Source organism: Canis lupus, chromosome 15 (genome assembly GCF_011100685.1).
Source record: "Canis lupus familiaris isolate Mischka breed German Shepherd chromosome 15, alternate assembly UU_Cfam_GSD_1.0, whole genome shotgun sequence".
Taxonomy (NCBI): domain Eukaryota; kingdom Metazoa; phylum Chordata; class Mammalia; order Carnivora; family Canidae; genus Canis; species Canis lupus.
The window spans coordinates 56,961,452-56,979,623 of NC_049236.1; the positions used below are offsets into that span (position 1 = coordinate 56,961,452).

General features: G+C 37.4%; 1 long non-coding RNA gene across 1 annotated transcript in view; it reads left to right on the forward strand.

Annotated features, from left to right (window-relative positions):
• LOC119869085 overlaps positions 1–18,172 on the forward strand; it is a 112,927-nt gene that overhangs the window by 79,658 nt on the left and 15,097 nt on the right. The window contains exon 2 of the long non-coding RNA XR_005370020.1: positions 12,717–12,822. This is a non-coding gene — a long non-coding RNA (uncharacterized LOC119869085). The remainder of the gene's footprint in view (positions 1–12,716; positions 12,823–18,172) is intronic.

Genomic DNA, 18,172 nt, shown 5'->3' on the forward strand with positions numbered 1-18,172 from the left:
GAAACAGTCTCATATACTGCTACTCTTTTACTCATCTGGATTAACCTTTCTCCAGCAATCACAGCATTGTAAACACCTCTCAACATTAAATAAAAAACAGCAGTGTGCAGGTTTAAACGATTGCTTCAGCTTTTTTTCTGGCCTGATGCGTGACTTGTTTTATTTAGCAGTTTCTGCATTTTCCCACTGTTTAACAATCATGCACAGCTGAAAGCTTTGCCTTTACTTTCCTTCCCTTGTTTAATGAGTTCCAAGATGAAATATTCAGTCCTCCCGTTTTTCCCCTTAAAGGTCAAGACTTGAATCAGAATCAAATTTGGAAGGTCAGCACTCAAATATTACGGGTTTAGCTAGCATTGTGCCAAGAAAACTTAGAGGACAATTCCCTACAAAGAGGCAAAAAATTAAGTCAAGATTGGTTAAAAAAACTTGTATGTATTAATGCAACATTGTGGCTGAGAATTTAAACACATAAAAGTCAAGAAAGTCAAAATTATGATCCTCCCAGCTATTGTTATTCGTTCCTTGCACACATGATAGTATTTTATGTACTGTATTTGCTGTTATATTTATGTCCTTATATAGAATATGCCAAGTTATAGTTACTAGGGGAAGCATAACTTTTCATTTCTAACTTTCCTGCATTCTAATTCTTTGGCACAATTAGCATTCGTTCCTTTGCTTTCTTCTGATCTTATTTCTTAGAGAAAAAAATGAGTTGACCATGTATCTCCGTGTTTTAACTGTTCACTGACCTGTGAGACTGATTATGTATTTATGGGTCAGGTTTCAAGGAATATAGAGAATTTGCTTTGTTTGAGAGAAGAGCTTTCTGCAGCCTGCAAATACTTTCTCAAAATCCAGCAATCCTTTTTGGAAGAGGCAAAGGAGAACTTGGTGTAGCTCTCCAAGGTCCTGAGCTCTATCCTTGTATTGTTTGTAGTTTTGTATATACTGTATTATACTTATTTCAGCAGATGCTGTAAGATTTGAAAATAAGAATATTGAAAATAAGAATACCAGAATACAGGTTTGTGCAATTTCACAAGAGAGATATATGTAAAAGAAAATAGCCTGTTATTTTTGGATTGATTATTTTATTTTCACAAGAGAGAGTGTTTCAGAATGTTGGTACAGGTAATCTAAGTGATCTGCCTTAATTAAATTGAGTCATTGATAGGTGCTTAGAGGCAAAAACTTTATTCAAAGTCTCTATTGTTTATTCAGGCTCCATTTATTCAGCATGATTGATCTGGTGGTGGAAAGAATTCTGTGGTCAAATGAATCCAGATTCAAGTCTAGATTCTGATATTAATGGGTTATTTTGGACAAGTGACTTAACCTCTCTAAAAATCCCGATCTCCTAACTTTTCAACTGCTAATAACTGCACTTCCTCCTGGGATTGTACAAAGATTAAATGAATTGTCTATGTAAATCACCTATCACAGGACAGGTTCTCATAAACGTGTAGCAGAGTGTTTAGAAGCAGGATTACTGAATCTAGACTGCTTGGATTTGAATTCGGGTTATGCAACTTAGCTTTGTTACCTTGGGCAAGTTACGTGACCTCTTGTTTCACTTTTCTTATCTGTAAAATAGGGATGATCATAGTCCTTACATAATGAAAATCTTGTAAAAATAAAATGAATTAATTTATATAAATTGCTTGGGACCATGCCTGACATATATTAAGCACTATATATACATTAGTTAAAAATACTATTGCTCCCTTCTAGGTATTTAGTGTCCTATTACTTCACAATCAAAACCAAATCAAGAGGTTCCTCCTTTATTAGGTAATTGCAGATTTTCCAAACTGCTTAATTTGTTTTATTAACAGAATTTCCCCCTATGATAAATAATTCACTTTCAACTTATTTCTAATATCTGGTAAAACTGATGGATGTTTGTTTCTAGTTAAAAACTCTAAAAAAGCAAATTTTGCCCAGTCAGTATTTATAGCTAGCTTAGTTTTGATGTTACTAGTCACCTATTATAAAACATTTTTTCTTTCATACCACTTAAAACTCTTGCATTCATTATGGTCAAATTTTAATTTAACTCTCTTAAATCATAATTTTGCATACCTATCTCTCGAAATAAGTGGCCCAAATATTATATAAGATATACTGATCTTTCAATTACTTTGTTACCTTTCTTAGAAACAATATATAGATGTTCTTTATCACATTCATTACACCTTACAAATATTTCTCCCTTCTTTGCCTTTGGTTTTGCAACTTCAACCAATACTTACTCTTCGTTTTAAGTACAATTTCTTTACTTACTAAATTTATCTCTCTTAGCACTTGTCTTCCTTTAGGCCTCAAACATGCAAATTATTCATTTCTGCATACTTATGAAACATTTTTATTTCCTTGTAGAAAATATACTCAATAGCTAAGAAATTATTTATTTACTTTCACTTATTATTTTATTTAATAAATATTTATTGAACATGTGTATTATGCCCAAGACTGAAGTTATTTAGAACATGTGCTAGGCCTTGGGATACAGTAATTAAGAACAATGACCCTAATACTTGCATAATACTATTTCAAAGTGTCTCTATCAGGGCTCTCCAGCTGAAATATAATATATGCCAAATGTGTAACTTAAAATTTTTTTGCGGTTATATCAAAAAAGTAAGAAAAGAAACAAGTGAAATTAATTTTAATAATAAATATATTTAGGCCAATACATTCAAAATTTTATCATTTCAACATATAATTTGTATAAAATTTATTGATGAGATATTTTATTTATTTATTTATCTATCTACTTATTTATTTATTTTTAAATATTTTATTTATTCATGAGAGACGCAGAGAGGGAGAGAGAGAGAGAGAGAGAGGCAGAGACACAGGCAGAGGGAGAAGCAGGCTCTATGCAGGAAGCCTGATGTGGGACTTGATCCCAGGTCTCCAGGATCACGCCCTGGGTTCGAAGGCAGGCACTAAACTGCTGAGCCACCCAGGGATCCCTGATGAGATATTTTACATTCTCTTTTGTATACTAAATTTTTAACTTTTTCCATCTTCTTGAAGCGTAATTGCCAAATAAAATTGTAAGATATTTAAAGTATACAACATGATGACTTGGTATACATGAACATTATGAAAGGATTTTCTGTCATCAAGTTAATTAACAGTCCTCACCTCAAATATTTACCCTTTTTTGGGGTGAATGTCTAGTAACCCCTTAAAATTCAATTGTGCCTTTCTCAATGAGCACATCTCAATTCTGATTAGCCACATTCTACTGCTTAATAGACTTGTGGCTGTTGGCTGCCATAGTGCAGGCTCCTTTAAAACAGGATATTCTAGGGCAGCCCCGGGTGGCTCAGTGGTTTAGCGCTGCCTTCAGTCTAGGGCCTGATCCTGGAGACCTGGGATGGAGTCCCACTCGGGCTCCCTGCATGGATATCTCTGATGAATTTTTTTAATTCTGGATATTATAAAATGGCTGGAATTTAAATTTTAGGGTAGTATAAATTGAATTGGAAGTAAATTCCGGGAGTCTAAGTTGTGATGATATTATTTTTTCCCTTAAAGAAAATAAAATAGAAACACACAGGATCAAAGATAAAGTATATACAGGCAGAAGACATTGGCAGTGAAAGATGTTTCATCTTCAAGATGCTCACAGGTTCACTCATAAAAGCCCAACAATAATAGCTTGAGCAGTGCTACAAAGGAGCCCTGGAGGTGTTTCAGGACGCTGGTTAGAATATTATCTTATATTTTCAAGGTGAATCCTGGTTCCTATAGAAATCTACAAGTGTGTACTGCAAATCAGGCATTTAAAAACCTTATAAAGGGGACCAAAAAAAAAGGAAATAGGAAAATGGAACATCCCGATGAAGAACCAGTGACCTCTAGAGAGGACAAGTTAACACGCACTGAAACAAAATATGCACACTTTTTTCATGAGTTTATTTTCTGCTTTGAGTAAGTTAGCCCATATTTCCATTGCTTATGCTTTTATGCAGAAAATAAGAAACAAAAACATACAATTAATTTAGTAAAATTCAAGTTATTTAGCTTGTCTCCCCTTCAGTAAAATGTTTTTCATCAAATTGAAAGGAGAGGGACACCTGAGTGATTCAGCTGATTGAGCATTTGCCTTGGGGTCAGGTCGTGATCCCAGGCTCCTGGGACTGAGCCAAGCATGAGCAATGGCATTGGAAACGGAGGCTTTGTGCAGTGGGGAGCCTGCTTCTTCCTCTCCTCCCTGCTCTTGCTCTTTTTTCGCTATCTCTGTCTCTCTGTCTCAAATAAATAAGTAAAATCTTTTAGGACAAAAGAAAAAGATCTTTTGCTTCCCTGATTTGCTAATATTGTTGTGTATTTATCTTAACTGCAGTCACAGAGGTAGTTGACTTTTTATATGTGTGTCTCTAAGCCAGTTTTGGAGGCAGTAGGACGAAAAGAATTAGAAACACAGGTGATTTCCTTAGGACATCAAATGCTCCATTTTCTTCATCGATGTGGTATCTGTTCTACATTTTGGTGTAAGGGAAGGACCTTGCCCCTAAAGAGTGTAAGAGGATATCCGTACTGGTTTATGATAGTGTTTTCACTTTTATTGTTGAGTGGAGGGGAGATACACTAAAATTTCCCTGAGGAAAAGTGTGCTATAAATCCACGATGGGGAAGGTAGGGGTCTGAAGGAGAGAAGCTCTTAAACCATCATTTTCACTCTGGCCATTACCCATAAGAAATGTGAAATAAAAAGAAGAGAAAGCTGAGTGAAAATTAACTTTAAGTCATAGAAACTGACAAGCAGCTTCTGTGATTTAGAGTAGAGTCATGTCAAGTCCAGTGTTGAAATAAGAAACATGGAGGACAGGCATTTTTATGTTGTCTGTAATTGGACAAGTGAAGAAAGTGATTTGTTGAAGGTGGTGCTAATGACAACAAACCAATGTCAAACTGTGTGCTGGGAGGCCACAAAAAGAAGATAGAAGGAACATATTGTGCCCAGCTTGAGTTTATGAGGAAAAAGATTTTGTGCCAGAAGGAAAAAATTTCGTGACCACAAAAATGTAAATGTGGAGAATTATCTTTCTGGCTGAGTTTTTATTTTGATTGGTATCTCCTCTCTCGTGTAGGCTAAATGTATTATGTTGTACTAAATGTACTCCTGGCTTGTCCTGCGCTGCTATTCCAGGTGGTATTTAAAAACTACCTATTTTCAATTATGATAACATACATCTTGCAGTCCTGTTGGATAGGAGATAACTTTGTGTTTCAAAAACAGACAAGCCATTTAGTGATAATTTTTTAGTAATCACTGGGGTCACATTTCGTTTCCCCCCCTCCCAAACATGCTCCATCTCTGGACCACACGCAGTATTGAAATAATCACGCACCTGCCTCATTCACATGTGCCTTTGTTGCCAACTCCTGCCTCTTCCTGCCCATTCCATTCCCCCCGTGGCTTCACCTTGGGGAAGAGTCCATGGTTTATTGTGTTAGGACTGAACATTTTTCTCCAACTAATAACCAACAAGTCTATTAAACAAACATGAAAGTCAAACATAAAGAGAATAGAAGAAAACCTAAGAATATTTAATTTCATATCAAATCTCTAGCCTAACATTAAAAAATTATCTTGTTTTATATCCATGATTTTCTGAGTGGCCTCGTTTAAAATGCCCTATCGATGTACCAGACCATATGTCAGACAAGGCCTCTCTATTTGAGAAATGTAATTATGCTGCAAGAAAGCCTATGATACAATATTGAGCATGCCTGGGCCAAATCCATACAGACCTTAGTTAGGCTAGGGTTGGAAGCCCTTTCTGATATTTTCTTTCTTTTTTTCTTTTTGTTTGTTTATTTATTTATTTATTTATTTATTTATTTATTTATTTAACTTTTTTTCCTTACTGATATTTTCTAGAGAAATGATCCAATCATGTCTCATGTCATGAAAGGAAAAGAGACACTGAGTGGGGAAAGTACCGAGAAAACCTTTAGAATACTCCACAAAGAATTCTCATAAACAACTCAGGCAGTTGTTTTCAGGAAAGCATTTCTAATTTTTCTTTCAAAAAATAATGTTGATTACCTTTGTTTCCTAAAAGTTAGATTTTTAATAACCGAAATTCATAGAAAATCTACATGTCTTATTTTAGGCAATAGCTATCTGTTTGCTTCCCTCTTTTAGTTTTTATTTTTATTTTTAAAAAAGATTTTATGTATTTATTTGAGAGAGAGAGAGAGCATGCACGCATGCATAAGCCAGGGGTTAGGGGAGCACAGAGGGTGAGAGAGAAGCAGAATCCTCACTGAGTAGCGAGCCAGAGCCACCAAGATGCCCTTGTTTCCTTCTTTTAATTCTTAAAATTATTTATTTTCTGCATAGGTAGTAGTTATATGCTTCAAAAATTTAAAATATAAAGGACATTCATCACAGATTTTCCCTTCCACTTCTGTTGTTCAGGTACACAATTTTCAGTGCAGCAAACCAAAATGACCAGTTTCTTGTGTGTCCTTTATTTATTCTTGGGTATCCTTATTATCAAATATTCTTTTTTCCTTATTTTTTACACAAATATAGGCATGTTATTACTACACATATTCTTCTACACTTAGCATTTTAAAAAATTTCACAATATGTCTTAAAGTTCAATTTATTTTATTCTATTATTTGTGTTAAGCTTTTATTTATTTATTCATGAGAGACACACAGAGAGAGGCAGAGACATAGGCAGAGGGAAAAAAATAAGCTCTCTGCAGGGAGCCTGATGTGGACTCAATCCCAGGACCCCAGGATCACAAGCTGAGCCAAAGGCAGACACAACCACTGAGCCACCAAGCATCCTAAGGTCAATTCATTTTAATATATAAACAGCTTCTTCATTCTTTTCTAAATGACTATACACTATTTTTTGGTGTATATTCCTTAATTTAACAAATACACCTGTGTGAGTATTTTAGATTGCTTATTTTGCTCTTATAAAATATGTTATAATGAATGTCTTTTCCTAAGTGTGTGAGTACCTCTATACGGACATATTATTCTTAGAAGTAAAATTTCTGGGCATAATCTTTGTAATTGACAAATTATTTTCCATAGAAGTTATGAAATTGTATACTTGTTAGTATTGTATGAAAGTGTCTGTTGCCCTATACCTACAGTAACTTATTACATTTCTGGATCCTTGTCAGTCTAATAATAAATACCAGTGTCTCACTACCTTAGATTTCTCTTGCTATGAATGAACTTGGGCATTATTTCATGCATTTAAAATCCATATTTATTTCCAAAATGAACTCTGTGCTCACATTTTTTGCCTTTTTTCTAATGTGCTATCAGACTTTTAAGACTGATTTGTAAAAACTCTTTATATATTAAATGGGAGATAAGTGTTTTATGACACATAGTTGTGGTTTTCCTCTAGTTTGTCCTGTGTTTTGACTTTGGTAAATTTTGCTGTGCAGAAATGTTTGATATATGTATAGTTAAATTTATCCATTTTCTAATCTTAGAACCTCTGAGTTTTTAAATTGTGATTAGAAAAGCCTTCCCCTTGGGACACCAGGGTGGCTCAGTGGTTGAGCATCTGCCTTCAGCTCAGGATGTGATCCTGGGGTCCCGGGATTGATCTCACATCAGGCTCCTCTTAAGGAGCCTGCTTCTCCCTCTGCCTATGTCTCTGTCTGTCTGTGTCTCTTATGAATTAAAATCTTAAAAAAAGAAAAAGAAAAGCCTTCTTCCTCTGAGATTATTCTTCCTCTGAGATTATGATAAATTCTCCAAAGATGTCTTCTACTACTTTTATAGTTATTTCCCTACTTTCAAGGCCCCCCCCCCCCCCAACCCAATCATCCTAAAGGTGGCCAAGGTACAAATACCAAAAGGGAAAAGGATGCTCTTCTGGCCTAGAAACAATTGAAAACAGACATTCATGTTTGGCTCTAAAAGGTTTCTCCTTCAATCCATTTTCAGGGGTTATCTGGTATAAACCGGGTGCTGCCCCTACTTTCCTCACCTATAGCTCTGAAGTGGAAGGTGTCAGAAGTTGACAAAGATGTTATGCAGGTATAATTGAGGATAATGTCTCCCTCCTGCCCACGGATATTACTAAAAGGAGAACTTAATATTAGTTTGTGCAGTGCTGTAGAAAGCAATTGGAGGCACATACACTGTGGAATAGATCTGATATCATTAACTTTAAGGTTAAATGCCTTCTCAGTGAGTTACCTGTGCAAGTAAATTAAATCAAACATTTAATGTTAGCTATGCAGGTTACTTCATTTATGAAGGTTAAATAGCTGAATTTCAATATAATTTTTTAGCTTTGCAATGGTGGAGACCTGGAAAGAGCTCCTGTTGTATATACCTTTCTAAATTGCTTAAGGAAAGCACCTATACATATTAATGACTTATTTTCTCACCTTTTCAATGTGGTAATGAAATGCCCGCAGGTGGTATGTAATAGAAATTAGCTACTTATTTAATTAGCTAAAAAAACACAAAACATAATAATCTTCCTTTGTCACTATGAAGATGATGTAGTTGATAAGAGAAATCCTAAATACTGATTGCTTAAAGAATACCAAAAAGTTAAAAATTATTTTTTTTTTCTAAAAATGATTTTTTTCAGAGGTTGGGTCATTTTTATTTTAATCAATGTCAAATATTTACATTATTTAAGATTGCATGGCCATTATTAAGTAAATGAATCCAAGGTTGCCATTTTTATTATAGCTGTAGTACACCTTTCTAACACCACACTCAACAGAATGCAGAGACCCTTTTCTGGCAAAGATTTTCTGGTTCAATAAAATAAGGGGTGCCTGGGTAGCTCAGTCAGTTAAGCGTCTGACTGGCTCAGGTCATGATCTCAGGTTTTGGGGTCTAGGCCAGTGGCAGGCTCCATGCTCAGTGGGGAGTCGGCTTGTCCCTCTCCCTCTTCCTTTGCGCCTCCCCCTGCTCATGTTCTCTCTTTCAAATAAATAAATAAAATATTAAAAAAATGTAAAGAAAATAAAATGTCATCACAGTCTCCCAAATCAGCCCATCTGTGTGGTCTCTCTGAGTAGAATGCCAGTGAAGAAATGAGAATGCTTGTAATAGGGAGGGTAACTTGGGTAACATCTGTCTGAAGAGGAACCCCCTCTCTCTTTACTATGGAGCACTCGTTGAGCTCTTCCAGATTAAAAGAAACAGAGATAAGCATTATTTTTAGTTATTTATTTTCATAAAGGGGATCATGGAAGTAGGAAATAGGAAATGATGTGCATGGCTTCAGAGATTACTTCATGGACTATTTTCTGGGGGTTGGCAGGTCAATAGTGATGTAGTGTCATTCTAACAACCAGATGAGAGAAGCAAGACAAGCAATAGCCTACTATGGGAAGGCTGCTGTGACACTTCTAAGAGGTGGTGACAGGGGCTTGGGCCAGGGTGGTGACTCTGGAAGAGAGAAATCAGAAGAGTCAGTACAAGGGAGCAGGCTGCGGTCTTGACTGGAAAGAATTGGAAGATGTCATTGGCCTATTCAATATACTAACACACTTACAAAACCTCACTGTCTACTAAGTGGTGGTAAATAATGACTTTTAAACTCCCAGTGAGCATTGTACTTAGACCAACAAATCTAAGTACAGTATTTATTATTTATTAGCCATAGGAATTAGTTTTATTATGTGAGGTCTGTACACTATGATTTTCACCCATAATCACAGAGCATACATTTTGGTATTATTCACAAGTGTAATGGATTTCAAAGCTCAAGGTTTCCTTGAAGGCTTGTAGAAGACAGTTGGAGAGATGTATAAAGTGGAGTGGGAATAATTGTGTAAAATTTTCCATGGGTACAAATATTGTAGAATGAATGTTAATCTGGCTAAATATTGTATAGATTTAATTTTGCCTTGCAAAACCTAATCCTCACCTGTAGAAAAGCCTGGTATCACATGTAAAATGGATGTAGTCCTATTCCCTGTATTGCTTCTACATGGCTTTTAGATCTTTAATTTCCTGATATTTCAGTGGGTATCTTTCCTCCAGTGTCCTCGCTTCATGTAAGTGAGTAATGCATTTAATTCCTGGACCTTCTCAAAGGAAAAGTCCCTTAAAATACCAAGTTATAATCCCTACAATGTTCAACTGAATGGTCCTTAAAAATAATAGCCAAAAAAAAAAAAAAAAAAAAGAATTTATTGTTAGAAGAAATGAAATGGAGTGAATTCTCTAAATTTACTTGCATTAAACTGAAATCTATCTTCCATAGCCTTCTTTTTAAATCTAATGGTTAATCAACTATTAACATTTTCTAGTTATTTTATGTTATGCGCGTACTTTACTGCCACATGTTTTAGAATTATAAAACAAGCATATAAATAACTTCTAATGTGAGCAAAAACCTTTTATTAGATTAGCTGATGACACGAATGAGTTTTCTTAAAAGGGCAAAGGAGTTATATGAATTTTATGTGACTTAATCAGCCGGATTTCTAGGTGTGATTTTTAAGATGCATTATCATTGTTCCAGCTGAATTTAATTCCTAACACTGGTATCTAGGAGATGTAGAGGAAGGAAAACTTTCTCTTCTTCCCTTCTAAGTATTTTGGCTGGTCTAGTAATCAAATTGACACAAGACAGACCAACAGGAGATAAACAAGAGTTTAATATTTAATAACATGTATACCTCCTGCATACATGGGAGACATTCAGGAAAACTGAGTTACGGCTCCAACATGGGCCAGAGGCATCCCCTTAAATACCATCTTTAGCTAAAGACAAAAGAAGATATTGGTGATAGGGTAGTCAGCTATGGGAAGTTACCAGGAAAAGCCTGATAAATAAGAGTAATGTTGTTATGTTGATTTAAGTCCATGCCTTGTCCACTGATAATGGTTTCTAGAGATTGAGTCACCCTTCTTCCCAGTGCAGAGAGGGGGGTACCTGACGAACGGAGACTTCCTGTGTAAACGAAAATGTCTCTTACAAAAGGATTCCTTCCATGACATTTTCAGAGCTTCACCTGTATCTGCTGTTACGTAAAAATAACCAGCTCAAAGTAATCCATTGCCAACGGGGTGTATTTTGGGGTGGTATATTTTGCTTCACTTCATTATCATCTTACTTTCCCTTACAAAAGTGACTCAGAACAGTAATGCAGGATAATCGCAAGAAAGGCAGGCAGGGGCAAGGGGCTCCTGCTCTAAGAAGAAACCACCCTTAAAAAGGATTTTACACCACCCTGGAAGGAACCCTCCATCCTTTCCTGTGTGAAAGGTAGGTGACAAAAACCTGATTAGGTGACAGGTGCAGGGAGGGTTAATCAGATTGAAACAACCTGTCAACAAGCCCATAAAACCCCTATACTTAGAAACTGTTGGCAACTCTCTCGGATCCCCTCTCTCTTCCAGAGCTTTGTATTATCACTCAACAAACTTTACTATTGCTCAATAAACTTTCTTTGCTGCCCACCAGTCTTGGTCTGGTCTACCTCTTCATTCTTTGAAGTGGTGTGACCAAGAACCACAGGCATTAAAGGAAAAGAAAACCTGTAACAACAGTAGTAAGCAGCAAACCAAAGTGGTTAAGTCAAATTCACTCTTAGAGATAAAAACTAGCCTAGACCAAAAAAAGAGAGAGAAAGAAACAGAGAAATGCTTTGTTTTGATTCCTTACCTGGCCTTGGGTCTTATTCTTTTTTTTTTTTTTTTTTTTTTAAGATTTTATTTATTTGAGACAGAGAGAGAGAGGCAGAGACACAGGCAGAGGGAGAAACGGCCCCGGCCTTGAGTCTTATTCTTCATGGGGCTTGGTTACACTAAGTCCTCTTCCAAAAAATTTCTTCCTTTATGATTGAGCTAATCTGAGTGGATTTCTGTTCCTGACAACCAAAAGAAACTTGATTAAGACAGAGGGAATGGTGGAAGAGCAGTGTCAACTTTTCTTCTTATCCCTCTCTTATTAGGTAAAGTCAAACATGAAACAGTTAGAGAACTGATTGTTATATCATTTCGGGATTAGATTGAAGAATTTTAATTATTGACAGACTTTCTCCTTTGACCAAACTTATGTGAGGCTTCTTTGAGCCCTCTTCTTCTTCCTTTTTTTTTTTTTTTTAGATTTATTTATTTATTTATGATAGACACACACACACACACACACACACACACACACACACAGAGGCAGAGACACAGGCAGAGGGAGAAACAGGCTCCATGCCGGGAGCCCAATGTGGGACTCGATCCTGGGACTCCAGGATTACGGCCCTGGGCCAAAGGCAGGCGCCAAACCGCTGAGCCACCCAGGGATCCCTTTGAGCCCTCTTCTGATTAGGTCCTGAACTTGGGCTCTGTCCTTGGCCCACTTAGTCCCATTTTAGCAAGATTCCAGCTAAATTGGTTTATCAAGAATCCTTCTTCCTCTGTATGTGATCAAATCCCCCACTCTCCATGTCTTATTACCTTGATCAGCCTTCAACAAGAATCTTGATGAGTCAGTCGAGCAAGAATCCCACTAGTCTTTATGTTTCCTTTTAGTTAATTTTGCATCCACTGACCCCACCCTTAATCCATGTGATTGCCCTCCTTTCCCCTTCCTAATAAAAACTCTTGGCCTTTTCCCTTCAAGTAGGATACTCTTTGCATTTCTACTTGCATCTTTGCTCCCCAAATTACAATTTTTTATTCTAAAATAAAATCCTTGTTTGCCTCTCTCATCGTGGCTCTTTATTTTCAGGTTAACGGAGTCTATCCATCTCAAGCTTCCTCGTGAAGAGAGCGTTTTAAAGAAGCGGGGTTCCAGCAGATGTCTGAGAAGGAGCACTTGACCCTTTGAGAAAGAGGTTCCATATAATTTTTTGTTTACATAAGTAGGTGTGATACATTGAGTGGTGAAAGATAGGTGAGATGAGAGGCAGGACATGAATAAATAGGAGCAGTTGATGGTTAAGGTGAGGAACCTCTTTATCACAACCTGACAGAAAACTTGGTAACCTCTAAATTAATTTTTTAATGTAATTAAAATGCATCACAATAAAAAAAGCATGCACTGTACCACTGAATCTTTTCTGCACCTTCGTTTGCCTGAGTAGCCCAAATCAGGATCTGGCTAGGCTGTGACATGTGTCAGAAAATTCCATGAGAAATAGAGTTTTTCTTCTATTTTAGGCTGCGGTATTAAAATCCAAAACATTGTTGGGATGATATTTTGTGCCTATTATCCCCCAAATGATGCTAAAGTGAATTCATTAATTTTTAATCTGAAAACACTTTAATTAATTCAAAATGTGAAAGGTTAGTTTGAAAATAAGGTATGATACAAAGGGGATAGGCAGGCACCCTGGTGTGCAGCAGATTGGCTCTGATCTTTTGCAATCCAAGTGAGAGGTTGTTGTTCTGTTATGGATGAAAAGGCTCATTATCTCAAAGATAATTGCCCAGATGCCATACCAGTGAGGTCACACTAAACAGGGCTGTGGTTTCTGAACCAAATACTTGAGCTAATTAACAGTTAAAGGTGTAGGAAACCATTTTTAATGTACTGGAGAGCAACCAATAAATACTTTAACTAAAAGGTTTAACTGTTTATGGGCACTGGATGGAGCTCCATCACGAACTTGCAATAATTAGGAGGAAAGGCTTCAATCTAGTACATAGCTACATGTTTTCTATGTTGCTCAAGTTTTGTTTGACATTTCTCTGATTTTGCAAATAATTCCGTTAACTTTCAAAGAAAGTCATGGGGCATAAGAGGATAAGTAGTAAAATATTTTAAATCCTTTACATTCTATTTTACATTTTTAAGCTAAGCCTTTAGATATCAAGGTCTATGAATTTAGTTGAGACGTTGAAGCCCTAGACATTGAAATTTTCTGGAAAATATGCTTGTGGAAAACTGCAATGCAGAGAGTAAAGACAGGGCTGGGGGGAAAAAAAACCAACAACAACAAGTAAGAATATGACCTCTTAGTTCTCTCTCCTACTCTTCAAAGTAAATGCTATGCTTCCTTGGGTTTTTGAATCGCATCATCATCTCATAATAACTCTGCGGGTGGTGCTATGTGAAGGTGAATTTTATAGTTAGTCACAAGATCTTTTTCTGTTAGAAAGACTATTAACACTTTAAGTGAAAACCAAGCCAATTGCATGTGGGTTGTATGATATGTGATAATGATCAAGGATGACCATTTTCATGATTTGATCTTTATTTTTGTCCTGTTCCATCTTCGCACAAATTTGTGGAGTGGCTGATTAAGAGCCACAATAGCTAGTGATGGGGGAACACAATGATGGGAACACAGGGCTAGCCGAGGACAAGGCAGGAGCTTGGGGCAGCACATTGACAAGTCCTTGAAACTCCTCTTCAGACTCAGCGGCCTCTATGTAAATACTTTGCTAAGGGCAAAAGGCAATCTTAGCCCAACCCCCAGGAGCCTGTAAGTCTACTCTAACATAAAAATTCCTTTAGAAATTTCCTTTATCTCTAAACCCTGAGATACATGTTGACAATCATGCAAGCACATGCACGACCCACTGATACACATCTGAAGGGTCTCATGACTCAGGTTTTATTAGAGGTAATAAGTGACCTTTCCCTTAAGGAAAGCCAACCCCCTTAAGGTCCTGGAAACCTTGCTTCCAAAATTCCTTAAAGAGCACACTATCCCCAAACCCCTCCCAACTCCCAGGTATATAATCAGCCTCCACTCACAGGCCTGGGGCAGCAGCTCTTCCTGCCCACGGGTCCTGCCCTATGTTTTTAATAAAACCACCATTATGCCCCAAAGACATCTCAAGGTTTCTTTCTTGGTTGTGGCTCCGGACCTCACCTGTATTCCAAAACTTCATCAGCTAAGTAGGAAAAAAAAAAAAAAAAAAAGAAAGAAAGAAAGAAAGAAAGAAAGAAAGAAAGAAAGCAAAGCGTGCAATTTTATGCATTTGTAGAGAGACGGGGAGGGGAAATTCTAAAGCCTGGGGCAGGATGTGGCATAAACTCGGACGCAAAATGAGAGAAGTTAATGTCACAGAACCAGCGAAGTCAGAGAACAGGTTCCAAACAGAGATGAGAAACCTTTCTTGGAACTGTGACTGACTTAAGGCTTTATTGATTCTTCCTTTGTGAGGTGGGTTAGGACTTCAGTATTGGAATTGAAGAGGATTTTTGTAGTTTATTTGTTTAAATTAATTGTAAATGATGTTTTTATGTAGTATAGATTTAGTTATCAACCACACTTGAGTTGTTTTCTTGAAGAGCTGGAGTATAATGCCTGTTGTTGGTGCATTGCATCCTCTCCATTTGGATAAGGGACACAACTCTTGTGACATTGGGAATCAGTAACAGTGCTCCATTGTCACGGCCTGGGTGATTAATTCCAGGACGTGTTAAGCTTTTTTTTTTTTTTTTTTTCTTTCTTTTTTTTGAATGGAAGTTGTGGAGAACTATCCTTTTTCTCTCTTTTGTAAGATGGTAAGCTTTTGCCTGCAGAGTTGCCCATAGCAATGTCACACTTCACAAGAAGGCCTGAGAGAGTGCAGCTGATGCCCAGGGGGCAGACAAGCCTGAGAGAGCCCTGATACCTTTTAAATTACCAGCTCTAGTCTCTCAGGTCCTCAGGGCTGCTGTGCTTTCCTGCAGAGCTTCTCCTTCTGTGGCTGCCACAGGAATGGTGGGGATCAGGACACACTACCCCCAAAATGGCAACTTTGCATATAGAATATTTCAAGCTGAAGGAATTTGAGAAATGGCATGTGTGGGAAGAACTTTCTGACCTTTCTCTGAAGGTCATTAAACCTTAATGAAGGAGGTGATTTCCCTAGACTCAGGAAAAGAGCATCCTTATCTTTGAAGGCGAGAAGGCGCACAGAAAAGGATCTGAATGGACAGGACTTGCTAAGCTTCCTCTGGTTTACTACACTTAGCTCCCCTTTGCCCTGTCATATCTTTCCACTTGTCATCAAACCTAGCATAAAAATACTCAGGTTTAGGTGTCTTTAGGCCTTCATTTTCTTCTGAAGGCTCTGATGTCATGTAAAAGTTAGATTAAATATATTTACATGCTTCTCTCTTGTTAATCTGTCTTTTGTTCTGAGGTCCTCAGTTGAGAATTTAAAAAGATAGAGGGAAAAAGATAGTTTTCTTTGCCTAGAAGTCCCTCCTTCTACCCTCTTCTCTTGAATGGGCTCATCCTGGGCTTCTGTCGGTGACAGTCTAGTAAGGCAAACCACCCAGTGTCTTACTTCACGAAAGATACTGAACCTGTGGAGGCCGAGAAAAATTAAGGCCATCCCACCTCAAGTTTAGCATTAGCACAAGTACAGCCATCTTAGGCCCCTGTGAATAAGAGCTGAACTTTATGGGAAAAACTGCAGAATTAATCCCATATCAGAAAGACAACAGAGCTCAGAATTGCCCTTGGCAGAGAATCCCATATCAGAAAGACAACAGAGCCCACAACCATAGTAGAAAGTCCCATATTAGAATGAGAACAGAGCTCAATGCCCTTGAAAGCCCCATATCATAATGTAAACAGAACTTGAGAAATTCCTCCATCCCTTCTGAAAATCCCCTAGACCAGCCTATAAAAAACCCAGCTGTAACCCACTTCGGGGTCCAAGTCCCTGCTCCGCTGTGGCAGGTACACTTGGACCCAAGCTGGAGCTTGCTAATAAACCCTCGTGTGCTTGCATCGGTGTCAGCTCCTTGGTGGTTTTTCAGATTCGCAATCTTGGGCACATCAAGCCTATTTGAAGGGAAACTCTCAACTTTGGTACAGTCTGTACCTGGAACCATCTTGTTCTCTTTTCTCTGAGTCAGAAGGTGAAGTGTCCCTTCTCAAATATGATGTCCTCTGCCCTGTCTCAAGACCTTTACATGTTTTTTTCTTCTGTCCCTGGTGGCCGTCTTCCACTCACCTCCCTTTCATCCTTCAGGCTTAATTAATGCTGGCTCCTCAGAGAGATCTGAACCACGGAATCAAAGTGCTTTCTCCCTGTATTATCCTTTGACTACTTGTGATGTCATCTTTCATAGCACTTATCCCAAATATGTGAATGTTTTCATTTGTTGGCTAATTTTTTGTCAGTCTCCCCAACTGTAGTATAAACTCCACAAGATCAAAGGCAATGTATTTATCAATTATCCTAGTGCATAGCTGTTTTAAATTCATTGGATAAATTATTGAATAAAAATATCCTTTTGCTCTTATTAAAGATAATTACTTAACTAGGGCAAATTGTTCCCAATAATTATGATCATGATCTTATTCCTTAAAGGATAAAACAGAGGAAAAGACACTGATGGGACTGACACCTTTGGTTGGCTATCAAGTTCTTATTATTTTTCATACTTTTTGTATACAGAACCTTGAGATTTTTCAGCTGCAGGCATCCATTATTTGGATTATTTACATCCATTTACTTGGGTGAGGAAGAGGTCCATCCCCCTTGCACCAAGTGTCATCATGATTAGTAAAAGATAATCCTGGCAGTTCCATTCCCTTTGCCAATGATTCATTTAAGAATGGGCTGCTGGCATACTCTGAGAAAGTTTTCCTCTCTCTTAAGGAAAGAGATCCAGGATATTAAAAAAAAAAAATGATTAAAGAAGACAATTTAGGTGACATAAGCAAACTTTACTTAATGCTTTATGGAGAGAACAGTCTTGGTCTGGAGAAGTGCAAAATGAGGTAGAAGGCAAGAAGCTTTTGTAGGATAAAGAATAAAGAACACTGAAAAAGGAAAACAGAACATAACTGATGGTCAGCCTTCTCTGGGATGAGAAGGAATAAGAAAACAAGTACAGAGCTGGAGTTGGCTTGGCGGTTGGGGATTGGCTGCCTGGATATATTGCATTTCTGGCCAAGTGGAGAATTTACAGGGACATAAAAGTTATCTAAGTTCCAGTCAGAAACCGGCTCTATCTCAGGCCAGGAAAGTTATTTCAACGAAGAAAAGGAACTACTCTCTTCTTTCTTCTGGACTTTGTAGATTGTTGACTGAAGATATGATGTTTAGAGCCTCTGAAGCCCTTTGGGGACTTTTAGATCAATAGCCACCATGCCAAGGGTAGCAGAGGGGAAATAAAAGAAGCACAAAATTGTCCACCCTCAGAAATACTCTGCTTCCAATTTCTTGTTATGTGAAAGAATAAAATTGATTGATTTTTAAAAGGGATAGGTTTTCTGTTACTTGTAG